This window comes from Symphalangus syndactylus, chromosome 5, assembly GCF_028878055.3.
Source record: "Symphalangus syndactylus isolate Jambi chromosome 5, NHGRI_mSymSyn1-v2.1_pri, whole genome shotgun sequence".
Lineage (NCBI taxonomy): Eukaryota > Metazoa > Chordata > Mammalia > Primates > Hylobatidae > Symphalangus > Symphalangus syndactylus.
In genome coordinates, this window is record NC_072427.2 from 92159547 (window position 1) to 92172605 (window position 13059).

General features: G+C 41.9%; 1 long non-coding RNA gene across 1 annotated transcript in view; it reads right to left on the reverse strand.

The window, feature by feature from the left end:
- The window catches only part of LOC129481840 (uncharacterized), a 34398-nt gene extending 22833 nt beyond the window's left edge, over window positions 1–11565 (reverse strand). Inside the window, exon 1 of the long non-coding RNA XR_008657530.1 lies at window positions 11464–11565. This is a non-coding gene — a long non-coding RNA (uncharacterized lncRNA). The remainder of the gene's footprint in view (window positions 1–11463) is intronic.
- Between the last annotated feature and the right edge of the window lie 1494 nt (window positions 11566–13059).

The window sequence follows — 13059 nt, forward strand, 5'->3', positions numbered from 1 at the left end:
AATTTTTAATAAAATTTAAAATGTGCATATATACATACATGTAAACATACATATATATGTGTATGTGGTAATATATACATATATATATTCTGTTTCTCTGGAGAACATTGTCTTGTTTCAATATAAAAGTGTTCCTCACAGGTGTGAGATTACAGGTGCAAACCTGGATGTCTGTTGTGACTTAATTTTAATGCATTTTTTTTTTAGGACAATGTGAGAAGTCTGGTAATGATCTGACTGGGCTCTGAAATGAGGCAGAGCAGGTAAAACGATTGGAAATCAGCTCACGTGTCTCTACCCCCAGGGATAGAGACAAGGTGAGTGGATCACTTGAGGTCAAGAGTTCAAGAGCAGCCTGGCCAACATGGCAAACCCCGTCTCTACTACAAATACAAAAATTGGTCAAGCATGGTGGTGGGCACCCATAATCCCAGCTATCAGGAGGGTGAGGCAGGAGAATCACCCTCTAATGGTGATTGGCCTTTAATGAACATAATGTTTGGCAAGTTGACAAATGCACTGGACCTCCCTGAGTTCCCAGTGTGATCATGTTCATGGGAAATGAAGGGACACATCCCCCCGCCCCAGCTCTTTCCACTCTTCTTTTTCTATGCTGTAATTAAAGCTTTCTGATATCAGGGACTTAAACACTTGAAAGATTTTCTTAAGGGAAGGCAAGAAATGTGAAGCATCTCAATTTTAATTAAAAGAAGGACCTATGACAAAAGTGAATAAAGTATGGTGCTGATAATTATCAATTTAAAAGCACAAAAATGGTAATTTCTAGTTAGGAAATAAGTACCGGTTCACTCTCTTATTTAATCCATCACATTTTAATTTCCTTCTTCTTTCTATAATTGAGGAATAGCTGCCAGATTTGGGAACAGAGAACTGTATCCTTGTGCTGTGAAAGAAGGGGGCTCTTTTCTTAACAGTCACCTAAGCAATTAAAGCCTTGGAACTGGGCTCTCTTCGATAGGTTTTTCTACTTGCCACTTCCTCATCCTGCCAAAAATAAGGAGGTTCATTAACCTCACACTGTTAGGAAACAGGGCTCATCACCGAGAAGCTGGGAATGTGGTTTCTTCTGTGTGCTGCAGATGAAGGATTGCTTTTCCTAAGGTGTTCTCTAGTCAGGAGCCAACAGAATCCGAAGTCATCTGACTTCTTCCTTCTTTTAATCATCCCATGTGGCTCAGTTTCCCCACCCTGTATGAAAGATCCTTAATGAAGCAGCATAGAGCATCTCCAAATAATAATGCTCAATGCATAGCAGTAAAATAAGTGCAACATTTGGGTTTATTTTACAGCGGTGTGGTATTAGAGGTGTTAGGGCTTCTTTCCAGAGCAGGGGATGGGAGTAGAAAGGGAAGCAGTTGGGACATTTGTTCATGTCTTTCCGGTTTATTATACTGAAGTACAGTAGAATTGTCCTAAAATATCATGTCAAGTAGTCAACCACTAGGGCTCCCACATGCCATAACATTTGATAGCCGTGATTTTTAACACTTGCAGTCCCTTCTTAGCTGTTGAATTAATTAATGATACCTTATTAAAGCCAATCAAGCTTTGAAGATGTTTAGAATGAAAACTTAACCTTTTTCCCTCCTTCTTTTTTTTCCCCCACTTCCAGGTGGTAGTATCACTCAGAGTAAAATCTGGCCATCATTTAAGCATTCTTGGGCAAACATTAGTCTCTCGAAAATCTCAGATGGGTATACTAAGAGAGGGCATTTCAGACTATGAAGCATGAAATGTCAAATAACCTACCACAGAGTACTAAAGTGACAAATCACATGTAGGCTGCACACAATTTTTCTATTCTGCACTGATAAGAATGAGAGATTCTTTTGAGATATACCTTTAGGTCATGACACCATGCTGTTGTGGACAAAATGGGGCTCAGAGATTAACTATGGATTATTTTAAGAAGGAAATAAAATTTCTTTTTTTTTTTGTTTTTTTTTTTTTGAGCAGGGTTTCTCCATTTCAGTACTCCTGACATTTTGGACTGGATTATTCTTTGTGGATGGGAACCGTCCTGTGTGTTTTAGGCTGTCTAGCAGCAGCTCTGGCCTTTACCTACTAGAATCCTATACTAGGGGATCCTCCCTATTGTGATAATCAAAATGTCCCCAGACACTGCCAGATGTGCCCTGGAGGGATAGGGGCAAAGAGACTAAAATCTGTGGGTTAGGACCACTGCCCTAGAATAATGTGGCCTCAAGTGAAATGTATGAGAAAACAAAGATCAGGGAACCCCTTTAAATTCTAAATACAGCATGCAATTAAAGTTGAAAACATGCTATTCAAATCCCCAAGTATTCCTTTTTTGTCACTTTAAATGTATTTGCACATAAATGAGAACATCTATAACTATGATAAAAGTCATTCTGAAATAGCAAGATTAACAGCGTTTGCTTCTGAAACAAAGACATAATGTTTGAATTTCCTTTGCAAATACACACAATAGGCATGTTCACATTTACTTCTTAGGAGAAAAAGAAGAAATTAGCCTCAGTAAAATGAGCATAAAATAAAATTATTCCCTCATAAAAATAAATAAATGATCTCATGTTGCCTGTTTTCTACATAATTATACCTAGAGTTGTATATGATCACCAATTAATTGATCCCTCTTTAAGCACAAAATCTCCATTGCTCCACTCCTTTGAAATTTCCTTGGCTGTTATATTTTATGGATACTACCAGACATTGCTACCTACAAACAAGATTGATTCTTTTCTCTCCATGTCTAGATGGTTCTCTCTGAAGTGCATAGTCGGTTGTTGCTATTTTAATGCTATTCAGTAAAGAGAAATGCTACCCCAACCAAAGGAATATTCTTGCTTCTTAAGCCAGCACAAACCACCAGCATTTGGATGCACATGATTATGCTTTAAATTTCTTAAAATTTCTCTGCTTCTGTATAAAAATTCAGTTGCCCATACATCTAATCTGCAGAGCCTGGGGTTTATAAACTTATAAACTTGCACTGGGGAAGCCATGCACAAGTTTATACTTAGGCGAGGGGTGTTACTTCAATAAGGAATGGTACTACAGAGCTTCAAATATCCCTCCCTGCCATATTTCCATTCCAGCCCTACTTCAACACACACACACACACACACACGCACACGCACACTCACACAGAACTTTATTTCACCCATTTTCCCAAAAAGGCACTGTAAACAAGAATAAGAACATTTATTTCCATCACCATTCAGAATATCATTCCCCAGCCCCCTATGGACCACAGCTCCTAAGTGAATGTGATGTCGCCAAAAGCCTTTTTGGGCATATGTGGCTTGATCTGTCGGGTTGAGATCTGGCATCTCCCAACACATATTTCAGACGGAACATCAGAGAGACTCTTGAGACACACAGACACACTGCCAGCATCACACCTGGCCTTTGTTTCCTGCAAGGAACACCAAGGTCATGCCTGCAGCCCAACCATTTGGTGAATCTGACAAGGTAAGCTTGCTGGGGCCCCAGGTGCCTGGAAATTGGGCCAGAGGAGTCTCACATTCCCTCTTCCCAGCATATGTCTCTAAGCTGAAGGAGCAGTGCCCCAGCCCAACAGAGTTGAAGGAAACTGACATTCGCTGGTTCAAACCCCTACTGTTAAAGAAGAGGAGACAGAGACCAGGAAGTTTAAGAAAAGCATTCAATATCCTAGATGACTCCAGAACAGATGACTATATTGAGAACCAAGACATCTGACTTCATTTTGCCTCATTTTTTGTGTGTGCAAGGAACTGTTCTGAGACCCACTAGGTATACAAAGACATATAAATTATGGACTCTGCCCAAGGAGCTTACAACAGTGTGAAAAAAATAACTCAGAACAAAAGATGCAAAGAGACCAAGCCCATAATTGAAGAAACAACTCAGCAGGTGTTCAATTGTGCAAATTAAATTATGTGCATGTCAGTTAGTCTTGTTCAGTGGGACTGATTCATGCCTCTTCAAGCTAAGGTGCTCAGGAACATTTATACAGAGACAATTAAATTTAAACTGGACTTTGAAGGATGAGCAGCTTTTGACCAGGTGCAGAGGGAAAGAGATGGAAATCCAGATAGGTAAATAGCAAGTCAGGGCCAAGAAAAACAAACAACCCAGTTTATTGATTAAGAGATATAAGGATGGTAAGGAAGAGTACTCATTACAGAGCAGAATATCTTGGGCTCTAATTCTCTTGCTGAACTTTGTCAGTCCAGTCGGTCATTCTTAAGCAAGAGATAACCCCACAGAGCCTCAGCTTCCTAACTGCATACCTGCACATATGCAGGCAGTGGTTCCAGCCCACGCAGTGGCAGAGAGGATTCAATGAGATTTCTTATACACCATGCAGAAGGCAACAGAAGCCTCTCTGTCCTTTGAATTCCCCCATTCCATGCTCTGGGGGAAGTTCAGAGACCACCCCAAGATTTCTGCAAGTATCCAATGGCTTATATGATTACTTTCCAGTCTCAAAACCTCTCTCTCCAAGGTCTTCTTCTCTCTTATGTCTCTCCTTTCTTGAGTTCTCTTGGCTCACATTGACCCAGCTTTGAGTGCCATGTGCAGGATGCCACAGTGATCAAGGATGGGAGCAGATGGAGTGTGAGTGTTGGAAGCAAGCAGAACTATTTGAAAGTTATTGCACTGGCTGGGTGTACCAGTTTCCTAGGGCTGCCTTAACAAATCACCACTAACTGGGTGGCTTGAAACAGGAGAAAGTCCCTCACAGTTCTGGAGGGGGCTTCTATATGAAAGCATTTGCAAGGTTGGTTCCTTCTGAGGGGTGGGAGGGAGAGTCTGTTGGGTGCCTCCCGCCTAGCTTCTGGTGATTGCTGGCACTGCTTGACTTGTAGACACTCCAACTCTGCTTCAATCATCACATGGCCTTCTCCCTCTGTGTGTCTGTGTCTAAATCTTCCTCTTCTTATAAATATACCAGTCATTGCATTAGGGCTCACCCTACTCCAGTAAGACCTCATTACTTGATGACATCTACAAAGACCCTATTTCCAAATAAGGTCCCGTTCCCAGGGTTAGGACTTGAACGTATCTTTTGGAAGATGCATTTCAACCCACAACACTGAAGATAATCTAGTAAAAGTCTGGAGTAACAACCATCAGTTATACAGGAAAGTTGGGAGACATGACAAGGTGTCCTGAGGACAAAATCAATTTATCCTCTTGATGTGACTTTGAGTGACAAGAAGGAGAATATGATGACGGTAGATTTTGAGCTTTGTTGTGTTTCTAAGTGACAAAAATCCTGTGCATTACTTGGCAAGTGCATAATACTTTCTCCAGTAGCTGGTGCAGTAGTATCTAAGTTCCATGAACAGAGAAACAATTTTGCCTTATGTCTACCCTTAATACATAGGCTTTCCACAAAATGTATGCAGGGGAGAGAGGAAAGGACAGAGGTAAGGGAGGATAAGGTGAGGTTAGAGAAGAAGGGATGGGCAAGGATGGAAGAAAGGTGGGAACTTAGAAGCTATGATGGTTAAAGAGATTCACATTTGAATCAGAAGATCCACCATCACCAGTGTGGATAGGCATCATCTAATTGATTGAGGGTCTGAACAGAACAAAAAAGTGGAGGGAGGAGGAATTCTGTCTCTCTCTTTTGAACTGGTCCATTCATCTTCCTCGGCCCTGACATCAGAGCTACTGGTTCTGGGCCTTTGGACTCCGGGACTTAGACCAGCAGCTCCCTTGGTTGCCAAGCCTTCAGACTCAGACTAAATTGAACCCTCAGCTCTCCTGGTTCTCCAGCTTGCAGATAGCAGACGGTGGGACTCCTTGGTCTCTGTAATCACACAAGCCAATCTCCTCCTACATGTATTTCTGTCCTGTCTGTTTGTGCTGCTCTAACAAAACACCTAAGAAGAGGTAGTTTATAAAGAACAGAATGTTTATTTCCCAAAGGTCTGGAGTCCGGAAAGTCCAAGATTAAGGCACTGGCTGGTTCCATATCTAGTGATGGACTGTCCCATCAGTGATGTTTTTGGTGGTATCCTTATGTGACAGAAGGCTGAAGGGCAAAAGGGCCTAATCCATTTCTTTCCAGCCCTTTTACAAGGCACTCATCCATTCACAATGGTGGAGCCATCATGGCTTAATCACTTCCCAAAAGGCTCCACGTTTTAATATCACCTCAATACGTATTAAGTTTCAACACGAAATTTGGAGGGGACACATTCAAACCACAGCACTATGTATATCCCATTGGTTCTGTTTCTCTGCAGAACCCTGACTCACACAGAAGGGGAAACCATCTTCAGAGTAAACAAACATTTGTTGTCAACAACGCTTTGTATATATTCTTGATTCCCAAGAGCCAGCTGGAAATATGCTACTAGGTCTCAGGCAGATCTTTCATATCCTTTTGGAATCTGGAATACAAATGACATAAACAATGACAGAGCTCAGAAGTGGAGACAGGATGGTAACAAGAGGTTTGGGAGTCATTTTTTCTCACCCCTCTCCTCCCTGGAAGAAGGATGAAATGAGATCCTCGCACACAAAGAATTGCTGGACATTGCTGCCTTAAGTCTTGCCCATAGACAGTGTTGACAGTCCAGGTGAAATGAACTTGAGTTATGGGACTTTCAAGCCCCTGCGGATCCTACTTGTCCTGTGGATGCGTGAAGAGACCCACTTCACTATTCTGCTTCCCCAAATCTGAGAAACAGAAGTAATAAAGTCACTGTGAGTTATTTATTTTTCATTGCCTCCGATGAAATTGGACTGTGAAAATACTTAGAGACTTCAGATTTTAATTGTGACTAATTACATACAGACTCATAAAAACAGCAAAACAACCCCTAAGGCCAAATTAGAGGAAGGTGGAGCTGCATTTCACAAGGTGAATTTACTAATCGTATTCACGCTTTGTGTCTGCAAGCCGCATCTGCTTATTACCTAGCAAAGACAGGTGTGTGGGGGTAAACGGGTGTTGTAGGAAAGCGAGTGGGCTTCTATTCTAGCTTCTGAGGCATTCCAAAACAGAGGTCAGCTTGCTAATTTTTTCCTATGAAAAATACAAACTGCAGCAATGAGATCAGAAGGGCCTATGCAGTGTTCTCACCTAGAGGGCGCCAAAGTGCAGACCAACAACCCCCTCACCCACCGAGGGAGCCGCCCGAGTCAGGAGCAGGTGGGGAGGTGACTTGGATTACCTATTTCACCATCATTCTGGAGTTCAGGATGTCTAGAATCACCATTCTCCCTAACATGGAGTTGCCACTTTGTGTGTGTGTGTGTGTGTGTGTGTGTACACACAAACACAATATATATGGTATTATTTTGTATATATGTGTGTATGATATTGTACACATATATATTTTTTAAATTTTCATTTTTTAAAATTTCTGCCTTAACCATTCCAGAGCTGGGTACTAGACAACTAGGGACTATCCCTAGAGCTTAGAGCCCACCAGGATGATTCAAACTAGCCCATCCTAAGCTGCTCACCTGCCTTCCCCGAGGAAACCTCAGTAAAGGCTTTGGTCGAATGCTTTCCTGAGCCCCTGCCTCCTGCCTCCTGACCACTCTGGTGTTTTTTCTCCTGTGGTCCTGCGTGGCGTGGCGTGGCGTGCCTCCTCTTTGTAGGACCTGTGAGTATAATACACTGTCTTCCTGAGCCTCCCCTGTGTCTCCTCCGTGGCTGCATGTGACTGACCATCTCATAAAAAGAATACAAAACAGCCATGTTCATTATTATTCAGCAAATGAAATAAATCTTTTTAATGCTTATATGCAAAATGCTGCAGATAATTGTAGAAAATCAAATACGGATGAAATCCTCTCTCAAGAAACTCAAAGTGTTGTAAGAAAATCAAACAAGCACACAAATGAGAAGGTCGGAAGTGGTGAGTGCCAGAGACACGCACAAAGTCAGGGCTGTAGAAGGATCACCTCTCACTCGTGTTTCTTCTGAGCCAGGAACTAATCGCTTGAGACATAACAGTGAGTTTGGAAGGAAGCACGTTTCCTAGGTAGCATATAGGAAAACAGTATCATCCCTAAAGAAGCCACTGTAATAGTGGATTTCCAAATGATTTGTAATTTTTTTAAGGTTTTGTTCACTGATGGGTCCACTCACCTGTAACAGAACCTGGTACATAGTGGCCTTCAGAAAATATCAGTTGGGATGAATTAAATTGTTCTTTAAAATGTTCAATAGAAAAGAAATGCGTCATCTTCAAGTGTAATAAGCACTTACAAAATCCAGTAGTTTCTCCCTCCCACACACAAAGTTTAAGACATTTAGCAGTGTTATTGAATTTGATATTTTACAAATGCCTTTATCCCTAGAAGAATGAATGATATGGATGCTTTGCAGCCTCTAACTTGATGAAGACCACCATAATGGATCTGTAACCATGTATAAGAATGTTCCATGTCAAAAGATAAATTAGAACAAAACAAAAAACAGAAAATAACAAGTGCTATCAAGGATGTGGAAAAACTTTTGTGCACTGCTATTGGGAATATAAAACGGTGCAGCCACCACAGAAAAGAATATGGTGGTTCCACAAAATTAAACATAGAATTACGTATAATCCAGGATCCCATTTTTTGCATATATAGCTCAAAGAACTGCAAGCAAAGATTGAATAAATACTTGTACACCTATATTCATAGCAGTATTATTCACAACAGCCAAAAGGTAGAAGCAACCCAAGTTTGCATCAACAGATGAACACAAAAACAATATGTGGTCTGTTCATACAATGGAATATTATTCAGCCTTAGAAATTTCAGAAAGGAATTCCAAGACATGTTATTAATACAACATGGATGAACCTTGAAGACATCATGGTAAGTGGAATAAGCCAGTCACAAAAGGACAAATACCGCATGATTCTACCTATATGAGGTACCTAGAGCAGTCAAATTCCTAGAAGCAAAGTAGAACGGTGGATGCCAGGGGCTTACAGGAAAAGAGAATGGGGCATTATTGTGTAATGGGTACAGAGTTCCAATTTTGGAGGATTAAAAAAAGGTTCTGGAGGGGGATGGTAGGGATAGTTGCACAATAATGCAAATGTACTTAATGCCATTAGGCTGTACACTTAAAATGATACACTTTATGTTATATATATTTTACTATAATTTTTTAAAAACCAATTTTTTTTTCTTTTTTTTTGAGACGGAGTCTCGCTCTGTCTCCCAGGCTGGAGTGCAGTGGCACGATCTCGGCTCACTGCAAGCTCCGCCTCCTGAGTTCACGCCATTCTCCTGCCTCAGCCTCTCGAGTAGCTGAAACCAATTTTTTTAAGTTCCAGGTACACAAGAAGACTGATATTCTCGTGTGTATTAACATGGAAGTAAAATAATCAGTAGTTTGGTATCTGTTCCCCTCCTCCTGTGCAGTAAAATGGAAGATAAAAGCAACATTAATGTTCATACTTGGAATTATTAAGTAAATCTAAATTTTTAAGATTAAAAACAAGGGTAGACAAAAGTAGCAAGTCTTGGCGAGCTCTGAGGCAGAAATCTCTAAATCTTATATTAAGTGAAAAACTTCAATTTAAACAAAAGCAAAAGGAAACCCGAGTTGATGCAGAGATGTTAACAGCTCATGTTCAGTTTACAAAAACTGCCGAGTTGGAATTCGTTGCTCTCATCAGCACCTACTAGGAGCCAGAGACAACCTGGGGTTACACTGGTTTTCAAAAAGCACATATGTATGTTTATTAGCTTGATGGGGGGAACACATATGTGAATACTTGTATTTAATATTTCCTAACCTTCTGTATAATGTCCACTTTAAGAAATTGAGACTAGCTCTGATTTTGCCCTCTTTGACTTTTAGGGTCAATAAGCTTTATTAAGGGCAATTTAGTGTCACAGGAAGAGAAAATTTGTAACCCTGATCAATGAGGAATACAGAGGACACAAAAGTACATACATATGATGGAGACCTATATCAAAAATGCTGTTATCAGTCAGAGTGCCGGCAGGAAACAGATGGTACACTCAAACCAGACAACTGAGCTGAGGTTAATGAAGGGCTATTTACACAGGTGTGGGTGGGGCTATGGGAACCAACAAGAGACACTGAAACACCCGTGGGCAGCACTCCCTGGAGAGCCATTACCTCCCCACGGGCTAATGGGACTGTAAGGAGAAAGGTCACCAGACCCCACAGAGAGCTAGAGGAGACGACTGAGGGGTAGTGAGCTTCACACAGGAATGTAGCCCCTGCTGACTTGCGGCCTTGAGAGGAGCATCGGTACCTCAACCATTCTGTCCTCCTGCCCCAACTTCCTCTGTGCCTCCATGGGCCAATGGGAAGCCAGAGGGTAACAGAGCCCAGGTGGGGCTGTTCATAGAGGTCAGTGTTCTGGGGTTCAGAACATGGTGGGGAGGGGGGCAGGGAATCTAAAGGGTCAGACACAGAATGTCAAAAACATCCTTATATGTGGTTTCATCTAGTGCTCTTAAACCAGACTCACTAACCTAATGTGTTTTAAAATACAGCTTGACAAAGTCTGTGTTAGTATTATTTAACTTTGATGTGTATCTGTGATGGTTAGTTTTGTGTGTCAACTTGACTGAGCCATGGGATGCTCCTAACCGGTTGAATGTTATTTCTGGGTGTATCTGTGAAGGTGTTTCTGGAAGAGATCAGGATTTGAGTTGGTGGACTGATTAAAGCAGATGGCTCTCCTCAATGTGGCTGGGCCTCATCCAATCCATCCAGGGTCGGAATAAAAGAAAAAAGGAGAAGAAGGGAGGACTTTTTCTCTTTGCCTGATTGAGCTGGGATATTGATCTTCTGCCCTCTGTGCTTCTGGTTCTCAGGCCTTTAGACCTGGGCTGCAATCTATACCATCGGCCCTCCAGCTCTTAGGCCTTTGACATTCATCAGCTTTCCTGGGTCTCCAGCTTGTAGAGAGCAGATCATGGGGCTTCTCAGCCTCCACAATCACATGAACCAGTACCTGATAATAAATTGGTTCTGGTTTTTCCAGACAACCCTGATTAATATACTATGTGTGCATTCACTTAGGAGAAACAAAGTCATTAAATGTGAAAAAAAAGAGAGAATTGAGTCACTCAGAAGAATCATAGTATAGTTGTCCATCATATATTATAAAGAACAAAGTATTCTAAATTGTTTAAGAATAAGAATTCTACAAAGAAAATGACTGATTATCTGCACTTACTCAAAATATTTCATGGAAATTTTATTACCGTGCTCTTTTTTTTTTAATTTAACCATCATTATGCTGTGCATTCATCATCTGGAGTTTTTAGTTGTTTAGAATTCCCTGTTGGCAGCCAAATTCCTGTCTGGGAAAATGTATGAGCCAGCCTTCATTTTCCACGATGACTTTCCAAGGAACCATTACAATTAAGAGAATGTAAGTTACTCATCTCCAATAACTGTACATGAAGCAATATTCCAAGGATTTGTTAACTGTCTTTGACAGGAGATCATCTACTTACGGTAGGTGCTTAACAAATGCCATCTTGAATGAATGAAGACCCTTTCTCGCAGTAACAAAGTTGGGTCCAGGCTCCTTCATTTTTGCTCAGCAAGATGAAGCTAAGGAAACAGGAAATAAGTCATCAACCAAATCATTGTAACAAACCGTTCTATTCCATTCTCCATAATTCACCCTTCAGTCCAGAGGAACACTAACAATTGCCCCTCCAGATACAAAGAAATTGCCTCCTCTGAAGACAGCTGCCTCACCCAAAGCCACATTTCCTTCCAGGTTGCCCCACTTCCAATAAATCACTGATTCGCAATCCATAAAGGTCGGCCCTCTTGCCTCAACTCAGCATAGCTCTGACAGATCGTCCCACCTTCCCGTCTCCCTTGAGGTTTGATTGGGGTTGCTGCTGACCCAGTGATATAGGAGTTAAGAAGAAAGTACTTAGGCAGATAGTGAGGGAATGGGAGTCCTCAATAAGGTTTTCCTTTTAATGAAAAGCAGCCCCCATATCATTTTCTTTTCTAACAAAAAGCAACCTGGAAAATCGAGCTGCAGCCGGCGCGGTGGCTCACGCCTGTAATCCCAGCTACTCAGGAGGCTGAGGCAGGAGAATCACCTGAACGCAGGAGGCAGAGGCTGTGGTGAGCCAAGATGGCGCCATTGCACTCCAGCCTGGGCAACGAGAGCGAAACTCCGTCTCAAAAAACGACAAAAACAACAACAAAAAAAACACTACCTGGGATTAGGCATGTTCTAAATGGTAGCTCCATGTTTTCTTTTTGCCAGCCATGTGTACAGTAACGAGTGGAGAAGATGTCGCTGGCCAAGTGGGAAGCCTATTTGCATAACAAGATTAGGGTGGGGTGACCAGCCTTCCCTGCGCGCTACGTAAACGTCACCCCTAGTCGAACCAATCTCTGAGCCCTACGTAAATCAGACACCGCCTCCTCAAGCCTGCCCATAAAACCTGCTGCCGTCAGTCACGGACCAGCCTTTCCCTTAAGGATGTCTGAGAGCTGGTGTCCTCACTCTTTTCTTCCGCCTGTTAAACTTTCCGCTCCTTAACTCACCCGCGTATGTCTATGTCGTTAATCATCTTGACGAGAGACGATGAACCCCAGATATTTACCCCAGACAGTGATGCCGCTTCACCAGCATTGCACTCTACTTCCCCGCTTCCTGATCCTGCCTCAGCTGCTCCTCTACACAGGTGTTGATCCCAAGAACAACCCCTAAGAAATGTCCTGCACGCTAATCTCCATCTCACAGTCAGCTTCCCAGGGAATCCAGCAATTACAAAGCATTCAGCTTAATTTTGTTGATTGCTTTATGATTTTGTGTGTGTGTTTTTTAATATTGAAATGTAACATATATTCAAAAGTGTGGATAAAGTCTCCATGACGATTAGTTTCCTGTGTCATCATGGGGGCCAGGCTTTAGTGCCTTTTTTTTTTTTTTTTTTTTGTGGTGAGACAGAGTTTTGCTCTTGTCACCCAGACTGGAATGCAATGGCATGATCTCGGTTCACTCCAACCTCCTGGGTTCAAGTGATTCTCCTGCCTTAGCCTCCCAAGTAGCTGGGATTCCAGGTGCCCACCACCAT